Source organism: Arvicanthis niloticus, chromosome 10 (assembly GCF_011762505.2).
Source record: "Arvicanthis niloticus isolate mArvNil1 chromosome 10, mArvNil1.pat.X, whole genome shotgun sequence".
NCBI lineage: Eukaryota > Metazoa > Chordata > Mammalia > Rodentia > Muridae > Arvicanthis > Arvicanthis niloticus.
Genome location: NC_047667.1, coordinates 35,984,904 through 36,000,764, shown reverse-complemented (window position 1 = coordinate 36,000,764; position 15,861 = coordinate 35,984,904).

The following is a 15,861-nucleotide window of genomic DNA, read 5'->3' as shown; positions in this document are numbered from 1 at the left end:
TTATTGATTTAATAACAAAATAATAGTAAATTATGTACTAAAATAGTTTCCAATGCTTATGGTAGCTTAGTAATGAACATAACAGAATATATGAAAAACCATTTTAGCCTTAGATTTAATTAAGCAACACCTGAACTACAGCTGAACCTTGATGTAGAACACAGTGTGAAATAGAATTTTTAATATAAAGGTTAATGGCTTAATTAGCCACACTTCAATGTTTAATTCAAATAAATGTTCAACCAGTTGACTGTAAAGTTCAACTTCTTTTTTTTTGCCTTTGGTCATTTCCTCTAGAAACCTTTTAACCACTGAGAGTTCCTGAATAGGATAGCACATGATCAGAGCAGATGAAGCATAGATTTGGCCATATTATTTACATGTTATCAGGACTAAGTTGGTGGCAGTTTAATAAGTATGATTTGATAAATGTTAATAATTTCTTAAGAATGGAAATTATCTCAAATAGGATTCTACACCAACTTATATAATTGATTTGTAAACTCTTTCATTGATGTAAAAATCAACCCAAGACTAAAGTGTTCATTATTTTTTAAGTACCTTTTATTAATTTTTGAGATTACAGTATAATTAGAGCATTTTTCCATCCCCTTTTTTCCCTAACCTCTCTTAATGTGTTTACTATCCCCTCTCTCCCAAATCTATGGCTATTTTTTTAAATTATTTACATCTTTATGCTGTAAATACATTAATTATTTACATCATTAATTATTAATTAATTATTAATTAATTTAATTATTTACATTTAATTATTTTCTTTATTTCTATATTTGGTATATATATACATATATACATATATATATATTCATATATATATATGAATAAAAGAATACAATATATGAACACAATCTGCTCAGTCTGTATAATGTGTCTTGTATGTAGATGTCTTCATGACTGACCATTCATAACTGGATAAGCAGTTTATGGACACTTCAAAGCATTCCTTGCTATTGTTTATATCTCTCTGTCTAGAGTTGAGGCCTTCTGAGCTTTTCTTCCACATTGTCATGTCGATTTGTATAATCTTTTTTCCAGCTCTTATTTAGGGACCCACATTTGGGAGGTTTTCTGTCACATTTGTAGGTAACATATTACACAGCAAATTCCCTTCTCTTCCGGCCCTTCCAATCCCTTCCCCCACATGAACATTACATGCAAGAATTGTACTGTAGGTGTGTGTGTGTGTGTGTGTGTGTGTGTGTGTGCGCGCATATATGGAACATTGATTTTATTTATATATCTTATTTTGGGGATTATAATTAATTGATGTTAACAGGTTCGTTTTTCCAATTAAGGCAGTATTCTTTTAAACAAGTATTCCCAAGGCAAACTTGATAATGAAGTATCATATTCAGTCTCATAAACGACTAATGGAAATACAAAGTAAAAATACAAATAATGATGTCCCTTAGCTCTCTTCTCATTTATTAATATTATTTACTTTTCAGAGTTAAACAGTTTTATTTACAATATGAGGATAAAGGAATATATATGTTCAGTGATTATAATTTTGTATTGGTTGGACCAACTTTAGAAATTATAAAAGAATGTGTACAACTGACTTACATATGGTTACTATCGCTGTGACAAAACACTGGGACTTAAGCAACTTAGGGAGGAAAGGGCTTATTAACCTTATACCTCCACAGTCCTTTTCATCATTAAAAAAGAGCTGGACAGGAACTCAAACATGCTAGCATCCTGGAGGCAGGAGTTAATGCAGATATCTTAACAAGTGCTGCTGACTAGCTTACTTCACTGGCTTTACTCAGCCAGCTTTCTTATACAGCCCAGGATCACCAGCCCAGAAAGTGTACCACGGGCTGGGCCCTCCTCCATAAATCACTAATTAAAATAAAAAAAACAAAAGCTACAGCTGGATCATATGGAGTTATTTTTTGAATTAAGCTTACCTCTTTTCAGATAACTCTAGATTGTCTCAAGCTGTCATAAGAGCAGTGATACAATTATACTAGAATTTATTCTTTTGAAATAGTTAAATAGATTAACTTTGACTTTCAAGCAATGATAGATAGTTTCAGTCTATTTTTTGATTATAAATGGTTCCTTGTATCAAGTATTTACAGAATATGCAGAAAAGTTTTAGCTGCTGCATAGATAGACACATGCATATCTTTGCTTATACACAATGCTTAAAACACAGCTTGAATTGAAAACTGTTAATACAGAAGTAGGTGTCAATCTAAGGAAAACAGGTGTCAAATTCAGACACAGTTACATTTGAAGGTATATTATAGTTTGTGACAATTATTTGTAACTGCATTTGTATTATTTTCAGATTTTTAAGTAAACACAAAGATGAAACTTTTATTCTATAAAAATCTTCTCTTAATACAGAAGAATCATTTAATTCTTTACTCAGGGTTTACATTTTATGATACTTTGAAATACACTAGTAAATAAGATATATCATATTTATTTTCTTATCAATAATTTTTACTACATATCCCATTAATTCTAATCTTTTACACAGTAGCTAAGAAATAAATCTAAATGGTGCCTGCACACAATTGATATACATGCAAATCAGGGCCAACATCACGTTCAGGTAAAATTGTGGAAGAAACGACAGAATAATTGTTAGAGACAGAGAGGACTAGATGTCTATAGCTAGAGAATATACCTTAGATATGACAATATATGCTACACCTATGAAATTTCATCAATATGATTTCCTGAATAACATGGAAATTATGGCAGCATCAGTGGACATTCCAATGGGGACAAGAGAAATCCCACGTCTTATCCATATGTGAATGGCTACTGAGCGTGAGGCCCCACGTGAGTTGTAAAATCTCAATTGTTCTGCTTTAGAAAAGTGTATACAAATCATTAAGATGTATTCAGTCAGTCATATATTTATTTGTGAATATATATAAATAAATACCTGTATGTATTGTAAAAATATTAATTAGAGAAAAAGGAGTTTGAGATAGAAAAAGGAGAAGAGAGGAAGAGTTATATGCAGCAGAACAGGTAAGAATGATGTAAATTCAATGCACATATATTAAGCTTTAAAGAAATTATATATATATATATGTAATTGCAAGAAGGTGTTGTTGCTCTCATGAAGGCTAAGAGTAGTGACTGTATGTTCATATAAACACTGGTATTTTAGGTGACATAATCTGTACACTATGTTATTTAGCTAAAGAGATATATTAGTTCCATCAATCTGTAATGTGTCTATTTTTAAGCAAACTTACAGTACCTGTTATGATTTTCCTCTTGTTGAGTGAGTCTAAAATTCAACCACAGAACAATTGTTTGCCTCCATAAAAAAAAAAAAAACTACCATTAAAATGTATTTTTATCAGTAAGAATATTTGCAAATATACTTATGGTAAGATAATGTGTAAGATAAAACTTAATTTTAGAAGTGTTAATTTGAATATTGCTATTTCACAAATATGTCTACTACTGGTAATTTCAGCATTAACTGTAGATTTTATTCCAATTCATCCCAGAGTATAAATTCAAGTCAGTAATTACTTATGTTAAAAAGTTTTGTGAAATTAATAGAAAATAAAACAATTAATGGAAATAAATTGATTGATTATATTTTTATTATAATGACTTATTTATGAATCATCCTTGTATATTGATAGTATATGAATTAGCTCCTCTATTAGCATAGAAAGGAGTCCAAAGTAGTTCTTATTTATGCTATACCTTTAATAAGTCTTCAGTGCCTTCATTGATTCTATTTCCTAAAGAGTTATTTCAAATTTAAAGTCACTACATTAAGGCTGTATTGTGAATTAAATGTTAGCATATTATGTACCAAATCTTAAGGTGAGACAATGTGTTCATCTGTAGGTTACTGGTCATAAAGCTGAGAAAATCTCCAGTAACTTACTTTAATTATAACTCACAAACATTATTGTTTGTGCCAAGTTTATAATTGAGGCTGTTTATTTTTGAAGACGTGTAAGAGCAGCTGTGGGTTTATAACAAAGAAGAGTATTCTTTGCATTTTTCATTTTGCTTTGTAATTGTTTAGGTTTGTTCTTTGATATTGGCTCATATGAGTACTTAAAATAAATGTAATGGTTTCATTCCTCTTAGTATTCTATATTTAAAATCACCCCCTTTAAAATTCTAACCCACAGGCATACTTCTTTCGTCCATTGAACTCTTACTAATTAAACTTTTTTCAAGGCAAAAAATATATTTAATATGCCAACTAAATTTTTGACTTTCAAAAAGGAGTAAGTCCAAGGAGAAAATCAGTAATAACAAATGATGATTATCATTTTCAGCAAATAACCCACTAAATGTTTTAAAAAAGATAGTGCAAGATTTCCTTATGTATTTCCGTAATTAATATTTGAAAATATAACATGTAAATATATATTTCAGAAAAATGGGATAAATTCTACTTACATGAATTTACCTTAGATGATTTAGATGAATTCTACTTAGATGATTCTACCTTTCTTTTTTTAAAAAAATTTTTACTGGATATTTTATTTACATTTCAGATGTTATCCCCTTACCCCATTTCTCCTCTGCCCAGGAACCCCCTATCTCATCCCCCTCCTTCTGCTTCTATGAGGATGTGCCCCCACCTCCCGCCCCCCATGCCCACCGCCCCAACTTCGAATTCACTCACACTCAGCATCCAGACTTCATGGGACCAAGGATCTCCTCTCCCACCTATGGCTGACAAGGTCATTCTCCACTACATGTACAGCTGGTGCCTTGGGGTTCTCCCTATGTGCTCCCAGGCTGGTGGTTTAGGCTCTGAGAGCTCTGGTTGGTTGGTATTGCTGCTCTCTTCATGGGGCCTCACACCCTTTCAGCTGCATCAGTCTTCTCTCTAATTCCTCCATTGGGAACCCCTTGATCAGTTCAATGGTTAGCTGTGAGCATCTGCTTCTGAATGTGTCAGACTCTGGAAGACCTCTAAGAAGACAGCTATATCAGGCTCCTGCTAGCATGCACTTCTTGGCATCCACAATAGTGTCTGGGTTTGGTGACTCTATATGGTATAGAACCCCCAGGTAAGGCAGTTTCTGGATGGTCTTTCCTTCAGACTCTGCTCCACACTTTGTCTCCCTATTTCCTCCCATGAATATTTCGTTCTCATTTCTTCTTTTTATATAAGCACTCTTTTGTTTTCAAATGATAAACAGATGGAGAAAGAAACAGGAAATCAACACACATTAAAATAGTCACAAATAATATAAAGTTTCTTTGTGTTCATCTTTCTAAGAAGGACCAAAGCATCCACCCTTTGGTCTTCCATCTTTTTGAGCTTCATGTTGTCTGTGATTTTTATCTTGGGTACTCCAAGCTTTTGGGCTAATATCCACTTATCAGTGATTGCATACCATGTGTGTTCTTTTGTTATCTCGCTCAGGAAGATATTTTCTAGTTCCATCCATTTGCCTAAGAATTTTATGAATTCATTGTTTTTTATAGCTGAGTAGTACTCCATTGTGTAAATGTGCCACATTTTATGTATACATTCCTTTGTTTAAGGACATCTGGTTTCTTTCCAGCTTCTGACTATTAAATAAAGCTGCTATGAACATAGTGGAACATGTGTCCTTGTTATATGTTGAGGCGTCTTTTGGGTATATGCCCAGGAGTGGTATAGTCTCGGTCCTCAGATAATATTATGTCCAATTATATGAAGAACCACTAGACTGAGTTCTACAGTGGTTGGACCAGCTTGCAATCCCACCAATAATGGAAGAGTGTTCCTCTTTTACGACATTATTGCCAGACTCTGCTGTCACCCGAGTTTTTGATCTTAGCCATTCTGATTGGTGTGAGGTAGAATCTCGGGGTTGTTTTTATTTGCATTTCCCTGATGACTAAGGATGTTGAATATTTCTTTAGGTGCTTCTTGGACGTTTGATATTTCTCAGTTGAAAATTCTTTGTTTAGCTCTGAACCCATTTTTAATAGGATTATTTGTTTCTCTGGAGTCTAACTTCTTGAGTTCTTTGTATATATTGGATATTAGCCCTCTATCAGATGTAGGGCTGGTAAAATACCCAATCTGTTGGTTGCTGTTTTGTCCTATTGACAGTGTCCTTTGTCTTAAAGAAGTTTTGCAATTTTATGATGTTCCATTTTTCTATTGTTGATCTTAGAGCACAAGCCATTGGTGTTCTGTTCAGGAAAATTTCCCCTGTGCCCATGTGTCCTAGGCTTGTCCCCACTTTCTCTTCTACTAGTTTCAGTGTATCTGGTTTTATGTGATGGTCCTTGACCCACTTGGACTTGAGCTTTGTACATGGAGATAAGAATAGATCAATTTTCATTCTTCTGTTCACTGCCAGTTGAACCAGCACCATCTGTTGAAAATGTCTTTTTCCACTGGACAGTTTTAGCTCCATTGTCAAAGACCAGGTGACCATAGTTGTGTGGGTTTATTTCTGGGTCTTCAATTCTATTCCATTGATCTACCTGCCTGTCTCTGTACCAATACCATACATATTTATCACTAGTGTCCTGTAATACAGCTTGGATTCAGGAATGGTGAATCCCCAAGAAGTTCTTTTATTTTTGAGATTCACCATCCTGGGTTTTTATTATTCAAAATGAATTTGAGAATTGCTCTTTCTCTCTCTATGAAGAATAGAGTTGGAATTTTGATGGGGATTGCATTGAAATCTGTAGATTACTTTCTGCAAGATGGCCATTTTTACTGTTCTATTAATCAGGAAGACAATTTCACTTTTCATATGCTCAAAAATTTTCTTTAAAGGTTAATGAAAACTTTATACAGTGTAAAAAATATTCTTTAAAACTAAATGAACTGCTGGGCAGTGGTGGCGCACGCCTTTAATCCCAACACTTGGGAGGCAGAGGTAGAGGCAGAAGCAGAGGCAGGCAGATTTCTGAGTTCAAGACAAGCCTGGTGTACAGAGTGAGTTCCAGGACAGCCAGAACTACACAGAGAAATACTGTCTCGAAAAACAAAAACAAAAACAAAAACAAAAACAAAAACAACCCCAACAAAACCAAAAAACCAGAAAACCAAAAAAACAAAACAAAAAAAACCTAAGTGAACCATTGTGATAGCTTTACATTCTGTTGACTCTTGTCCCAACATAATCATTGTGTAAATCTACATACAGAGACTTGTAGCTTTTGAAGATAGTTCAGTATAGAAGTTTGAAAAAAAAAAAAACCTTTCCCCTACAGGTAGTTTTGGTGAAGGCTTACTGTGTAAAAATATACAGTCTATCCTCATTCACTGGAATGCTTCTCATTATCATCTTGAAGCCAAAAAAATTATTTCAATGTCCTATTGCCCAGAAAGCAATATTGAATAATGATAAATAGAAGAAAATATAGCAGGTTAATTTCAGAGTTAAGTTCTAAAATCTGCACTGTGAACTGTCTTTTATTTTCTCCATATGCCTGTGTATATTACTATATATTTATACATATTCATGTGTAAACAAGCATTAGTTAATTTTCTTTTGCTATGTTAAAATACCAGGACTAAAACAACTGATATAAGGAAGAGTTTAGGCTTACAGTTCCAGAGGGATATGAGTTCACTGTGACAGGGAGGAAGATCAGAAAGCCAAATGCCTGATGAAACAGGAAGTTAAGATCTAACATCTTCAACTGCTAGCAATAAGCACATGATGACCTAAAAACAGAGAGAGACTATGGTCTCTCAAAGCTGTCTCCAGAGTGCAACCAACTTGTGATAAAGTTTTCTAATGTTGAAAAATATGAGAGATATTTATCATCTAAACCAACACAAATACAAAGATATAAAGCCATGTATATATATGTAAAATTTCTGTTCTTCCAGTACTATCTGTTTTGTGTATGCCTGCTGAAAACTTAAATGCATGAGGTTTACCAGAGAACCTTAATATTTAACTCTATTGCATTTAATAAATTGCATTTTAAAAGAGCTTGTGGTTAATAGCTTAGAAGATTTACCAGTTAAAATGGCTGTAGAAATTGGTAATAATGAAGTCTGGAAGAAGACAGAGTCTTAACTATCACAGAGAATGTTACTCTTTGAAGTTTATAACACTCTATAGCAAGAAGTAAATTTGTCATCTAATAAATTATGTTTCAATTCATTCTTACTCAAGTGACCATACTTAATTAGAAAAATCACTACAAGATTAATGATAGTTTCATATTGTTATGCATTCATTTATTCCTAAGTCTAGAACATTTTAGTTAATAATTAAATTAGCTTTTCATGTTAATATACTGTGTAGCTATAGAAAGAACATTGTTCAGAAAAAATAGAAACTACAACAAACGTAAATATAAAAAATGTCTGTGTTTATACTTGTGAATATAAAGAGAGACAAATATACATATATTTTACATGCTACACACACACACATGCACACATACATCTTTGATATCTAGAGTGAGTAAAATCCATGCATTCATGATATATGTATGAGTAGTGAAGAAACATTGATATTCCTCAATATCTTGTTTACCCTAAGATGTACATTGTACATTTACTATCAGAAACACTTCCCAGGAAACAGTATGACACCATTGCTTGATAACTACTTTTGTTTTGTCTTCAGAATACTAAGATCTGTTCACTGTATCATATACAGAAATGTTGAAATTAGTCTTGGGATCTCTCTTAAGTGTATATAAAGAAAGAATTCACAATTATTAAGATAATCTTGTATGGATGATGGATGCTTACAATAATTTCTTCCAGATAAATTCTGTCTTCTATCTAAAGCTTTTCTTGGAATTTAATTAAATACATAATGAATGGAAAAAATACAATTTAAAGGTGGTAACTAGTTTACAACTTTCAGAATTTTTCTTACAGAAATTGTTAATATCATAGAAGCATCTACATTATTTGATAGATATATAAGTAATTTGGTAATAACCCTCATTTTCTATACTTTCAAACTCTCAATTTCTCATAATTATTGAGCATTTTAATTGCAATATACTTTATTCACAAAATGAGTTTCTATTCATTCCAAAGATATATTACTTTCCATTTATTATTTTTTTTCTTTTTCCTTGTAAATAAGATTACTTGATTGCCATTCTTTTCCAATTTAATAAGACAGGTCAGGTTTTTCAGGTCTGGTATTTTAGAATGGATTCTCTCCATTTTGCATTAGCATCTGAATCATTATGATTTCAGGTATGTACAACCATACCTGAGTTAAATATATACGTCACGTGTATATCAGAAGGGCATATTCAAACATGATCCTGATAATGGCAGGTGTATATGAGAAGGGAACAATTCAAAATAAGCAAGAGATAGAAAGATAAATAATAGCTAATTATGACAACAATGTAAAAGGAATACGAAACTATTGTGAGTGAAAGAACCAGTATTGCGACAATGTGGAGGGGATCTGATATAAGCTATCAAAATATGAAGACATTAAGACAGCATTTTTGTTCCAAATCTAGCACTGTAATAGCTTAGAAAACAAAAAACTTAAACTCAAGTAGTTATATTAATATCCATTGTGATATTCACTGCCTTGACAACACCAGAGAAATATTAAACTTTTTTTAATTGTTGCTTTTATAAGAAATGTGTCCAGGGAAAACCTAATTAGCATCCTGTTACAATGTACTTATAACACAAATTACTCATAAATATTCCAATCCTTTCTGAGATAGGGTCTTACTAAGTTTCACAGGCTGGGCTTGACCTCACTTACTAGTTCACAGAAGCTCTGAACTTGCCATCTTCTTGCATCAGCCTCCTGAGGAGCTGGAATTAGAGGCTTGTGCCACTATGGCCAACTGCAACCTGAACATTGCTATACTTTGAACTAAAAAAAATTTAAGCTAAGGAACTTTGCCACCATTCATGTCAGGTCATATTATAGTCTAGAGACTTTCTTTAGCAAAATAAAAATGATTTGAGCCTGTTATCATTGAGTTCATTGAAACAAATATCGCTTTAGCTAGAGAAGAAAGTCTATACAAATCAGTTTGATAAACCTAATTACCAGTTTTTATAATACCTTTGAGCTACTTTGAAATAGAGTCCAAACACCATATAGTGATTGGTTGACTTTCCCCAAAGGTACTGGGACATTGATCTAATTGAACTTTTTTTTCCAAACAAAGAACAATCTCAATTTTACTCAGTCTCCTAAAACATAGCCAAAGTATCTCCTGGTAGTCCTTTATTTAATCTCTTAAATCTCTCAAATTCCTTATATTAGCTGCTGTGCTTTCATTATCTAGAAAGATAAGTGACTTAACATAAAATTTGCCTTGTAGCTTAAGCTTACTGAATTGAAGGTAGGCTCATCTGCAGACTGTCTGGCTTGAATATATTCCCATCACATTTATGCTAAGTTATCTCTATATAGACTATTGACTGAACTCTTTTAAATACAGTTCCATTGGCCAAGTGTTATCATTACTTACCCCCACCAACTCTTATTAGTTACCTTAATTTAACAGTAGTTATGGGGAAAGTAATCTATATGTAAGCCATTCTTTATACTTTGGGATGTTGTTTTGCCATAGAAAAATATTTGAAATATTTGCTTTTGTGTATCAAAAAAAATCACCCCAGTTTTCAGATGGGCATTTCTTATTTGGAATTTTTATTTAGTATCAATTTGTTGATGTTAAATATAATGTAATGGGCTATTTTTAAAGGAACATTTTTGTAGTGGTTTGAATGAAAATGGCCTCCATAGGCTCACAGGGAGTGGCACTATTGGGAGCTGTGGATTTATTGGAGTAGAAGTGGCTGTGTTGGTGGAAATGTTTAACTGGGAATGGACTCTGGGGTTTCAGAAGCTCAAGCTAGGCCCAGGGTCTCTCTCTTCCCATTGCCTGCCAGTCTGGATGTAGAACTCCCAGCTATATTTTTCTGCACCTTTTCTGCTTATGTGACACCATGCTTCCTGTCATGACAATAATGGGCTAAATCTCTGCACTCTAAGCCAACCCCAATTAAATTTTTCTTTATAAGAGTGTGGTCATGATGTCTTCTCACAGCAATAGAAACCCTAAGACAACTCTCTGTATAAGTGCAGGTATCAAATCTGGGTCATCATTCATACTAAGTAAGTTCTCTATCATTGATTGCTTTCTATTTTCCAAACTCAACAATGTACAGTAAGTGCATTTTCATAACCTGAATAAATTATTTGGCAGAAGCCATCAAGAAGAGAGTGAAGTGGAAAAATGAATTGGCTTTTGCTTGAGCATCAGAGAATTATCACTGCAAGCCTAGCACATTAAACTGATACTGGCAAAACTAGCAATCATCAACACCATTCTAATTTACATTCTTATTGGTTGTCCAAACCTGGCTATCCTAAAAATATATTAGAAAATTAAACTTACATTAAACTTTCAGGTATAGCACTGATTATAAACCATAAATGGTGTTTAGCAAATATACATAATTATAGTACAAAGTAATAACTGTTACTTCTTTAAATGTTAATATTTAGTTTCATACTTAATTTAAACTTGATGTTCCATGGTTAATTTTCTCAGTTTGTTCTATTCCTAGTGTACAACTTAATGCTGGGAATAAGAAAGGCTACTAATTATTTTCAAAAGCAGCAGACAAATCTCGGCAATTTAAATTATTTCCACCTGGATATGGTATATATTATATCAGTACAGGACATGTTTGTAAATGTTACTTTTATTCACCAAATGTAATTATCTCCTCAGAGGCTTACTGTTAAGTATGCTCACCCTGTCTATTTCTATCGGAACTCTGGCTGGTTCTGCTCAGCTGTGGATGCCTCTCCAAGCTGACTGACTCAAACTGGCTTCTCTCAGCTTCTCAGTGAATTACTTTCCTTGGCAAACTGCCTCTGAACTCCAGTAACTGAATTGACCTGGCAGCACAGAACTGAAATGAATTCCACTGAACTGAACTGTTCTGCTCTCAATTGAACTCAACAGAACTGACTGACTCTCCCTGAAATATGTTTTTAAGTACCCTCCTTTACCTATCTTTTCTTCTGGGAGTTGGGCATATCATATGTCAGACTCATTCTATAAAATCTTTCTTAGGTTCATCACTTTGCCCCTCAAACTAGCTATCACCTTCAAACATAGCCACTTCCCTCCACAAACTAAACTTACCTCCATTGTTGGGGATTGAAGGCGTATACTAGAAGCATGTCTATATTCCAGCCAGAGTGTATTGCAATCCATGCTTGCATTACAGTTAGATCATATAGACCTAGGAGGTCATGGATGTGATTCTTTGTCAAAGCAGCCATATGGATGAATTAAAATTTCTCTACCTGTATTTAATACTATGAAATGAGGAAATTAATAACCACTGGAAATGATAAATAAGTATTTTAGTTTACATGACTAGCTATTTTAAGGAGAAGAATTTTAGATCTGGGTTATTAATTTACTTCATATCTCTCTGACAACATTCTTCAGGCAATAATGTTCACTTTGAGATAGTAATACATAGATAGAACTAGTGCTTACTTTTACTCAGTGGTTTTTGGTAATAATTTATTCTTGAGGTTCTCTTCTTTCTTCCCCTCCCTTTCCTAACTTCTCCCCCTCTCTTCTCCTCTCCTCTCCTTTTCTCTTCTCTAGCATGTCCCTTTGAATTTTTGTCAACTCCCCTTGTTTCTTATGACCTTTCTTCCTTTCTTTCTTTGTCATTTCTTCCTCATATCTTTCCTTCCATCTTTTCCACTACATGTTTTTCTTTTTTCTTTACTTATTTCTCTCTTACTATTTCTTCTTCTCCCTCCATTTCATACAACATTTCTCTCCCACCCACCCTGGTTGTGAAAAGGATACCATCTCAATTCCACTACATGAAATTCAGTACAAAAAATATGTTTATAAGAGACTGTTCATCCTTAGTTTACATAATAAAATATGGGAAAGGTAGTTGACACATAAGGGGGGAAGACACGTATGCTCTTTAGTATGTGAATTGTTTATTCAATTTTGTTATATCTCCAAGTATCCAAATCTTGATAGTAATGTTTTCAAAAATTTGTAATCTCTCCCCAGCTGAATACATTTTAAAATAGTACTGATCTTACTTACTACTTTGATAATTTACATTTTCTGTTTCAGGCCACATTTTAAAAATTTTGGTTTTTAGTCTTTTGTTTTCTTTTGTTCTATTTTTAAATCATTATTCATTTTTATTGCTTTGTCTTATAGCATTTTTTAATAAGTTGAAACATTTATCCTTAAAAGACACTCACCAAGACTCACAAAAGCAATAGGTTAAACTTTGGGTTGAAATTTCTGTGAGTCAGTTGGTGTCCCTATTGCTCCACTTGTGTTACTATTTTGGTATAGGAAGTGGCCTCTTCAGGTTCCATATCCCCACTCCTGTGAGTCCCAGCCAAAGTCACCCCCATTGATTCTTGGGAACTTCCCCTCTCCTAGTTCTCTGGCAGGTTGTTGAGCTGCCCCCACCATAATATGTCTGGAGATTTCCACTTTTTCTCATAGCCATTCTCTTCTGTATCTCTGCAGACCTGATCCTGAATGTCCTTCCTATTCCTCTCCACATCCCCTTTCCTACTGAGAATGGAGGAGAGACTAGAAAGCCATCCCTTGGGTAAGTACCAATCCCTGACACTATTGTTTTTGGTTTTGTTTTTTGTTTCTTTCCAGACAGGGTTTCTCTGTCTAGTCCTGGCTGTCCTGGAACTCAGTCTGTAGACCAGGCTGGCCTCGAACTCAAAAATTAGCCTGCCTCTGCCCCCCAAGTGCTGGGATTGAAGGCGTGAGTCACCACTGCCCGGCTTCCCTGACACTATTAATGATACTCTGTTATACTTTCAGACAGGAGCCTAGCATGGCTGTACTCTGATAGACGCCACCCAGAAGCAGATTTAAGAAGATGTAGAATCCCACAGCCAAACATCTGGTGGAGGTTATGGAAGAGTTGGGAGAAGAACTAGGGGCCCCTAATCTGGACCACTGAGGGCTCTCAGAGACTGAACCACAAAACAAAGAACACATACAGGCTGGCCTAGGCCTCCCCCCACATATATAGCAGAGGTGCACAGTGATCTTCATGTGGGTGTGGAACAACTGGAGGAAGAACTATCCAAAAAGCTGTTGACTGTCTTTGGGTTATGTTCTTCTAGCTGTGCTGTCTTGCCTAGCCTCAGTAGGAGTGCTTAGACCTGTAAAGACTTGATGTGCCAGGGTGGGAAAATACCCAGGGGCCCCGTCAGCTTCTCAGAAGAGAAGGGTAGGGGTATGGGGAAGTGATTGTGGGAAGGGGTTGCTGGAGAGAGGGCAGCATTCAGAATGCAATGGGGAAAAATAAACATAAAATGGAACTGCATAAAAAAGACTTACAAAATAAGCAAGTTAAAATTTTCAGGAAAATTTTAAAACATAGTATTTTCAGGGCTCATTACTAGCTCAGATAAAAATATAAATTTTGCTAGGTAGAGAATAAAATGAGCAGTTACATTTGCAACTCATAAAGAAAGTCCTTTTAGATGCAGTTTTCTAAGTCTTCAAACACATTAGGGTTTTCTTTATGGTGATGTAGTTTTCTATGAGTCTTTCATGTTTCTCTAGGTAAGGCCAATCAACATACTGGCTCACTAAGTAGGACTTGTTTGGAGTCACTTCTTTTGTCTGTTATTGAATCCCTACCTAAACTGAGTACATTTTGGTTTAGTTTTCTCCAGGAATTTCTCCACAATTTCCACCTAAATAAGGAAGTACTGATGATGACTTAGAAGAGTAATTTATGGTTCTTGCAATATGTCTAGCACATGGTACTAAGGCTGTGAGGTTGTACATTTTCTCCCAGACAGGAATACATCCCAGTGATCTGTAATCATGATTGTGTGGGCTTTGCAGTGGGTAACAAAACGTGTAATCAATCCAAAGTTTTCTAAGAGTAGAATGTCTGGAAAATCTTGGGCTTGCTGTTTTCTTGTACTTTTTATTTATAGCATGCCTTACTGATGAATGGGATCTATGACACGAATATGGGGATGTCTCAGGATCCAATAACAGAATAGAAAATTTATCAAAATCACTGAAAGTAACATACATTGGATGAGACTATAAGTAAACTTTGACATCTATTGCATAACCTTTGTTATGAGCAATAAGACATGTAATTGTAGCAATAAGACATGTAATTTTCTTGGGGGGGTGGAAGTTGTCTGCAAAAGGAAATATCTACAGTGAAATAATTCATACAGATCCTGTTAAAAACATTAGCCTGTGTTTTGGCAGAAAAGCTACATTAGAAGATAGAAAGGCATGGGGTTGTTAGTTTGATATGTCTTATTGTTGAAAGGATGCAGAAAATAAGATTAAAAATTAGACCTCAACTAAAGCATCTTTTATTTTGTACTCAAATTTTGAAACCAAAAGATAGAATTTGATAATGAGAAAAAAAATTGTCTTAGACTGAAGGAAAATAGTCTTCAGGTCTGATTTTTAATAGAGAAAATGAGGATATTTGTGATTTAATATATAGTGGCAGGTATTAATGAAGATCTAGTTACAAAACCATGAACAAAGAAAAACACGCCATATGGAAAATACTCATCCCATCCTCTAATTATTTACATTGGTGGAGTCAATATAAATAAACGATTACAAGATATTCACAGCTTGGTGCAAGGGACTGATGAATTTGTGGAAGCAGGAAATTGCAGTAATATAATTACCTATATCTCCATGAGGAAAAAGCTGTATAACCCTGAAGCAATGGGAATAATGGCCATTCTGGTGCATTTGGCTTTTTGAAAAACTACTATAGTCTGAGGTCCCCATGAGTATCATGTATTGGAAATGATATAGGGAGAACAGACAGTACTGTGGAACTGGGTATGAGAGGCAGTGTTATGT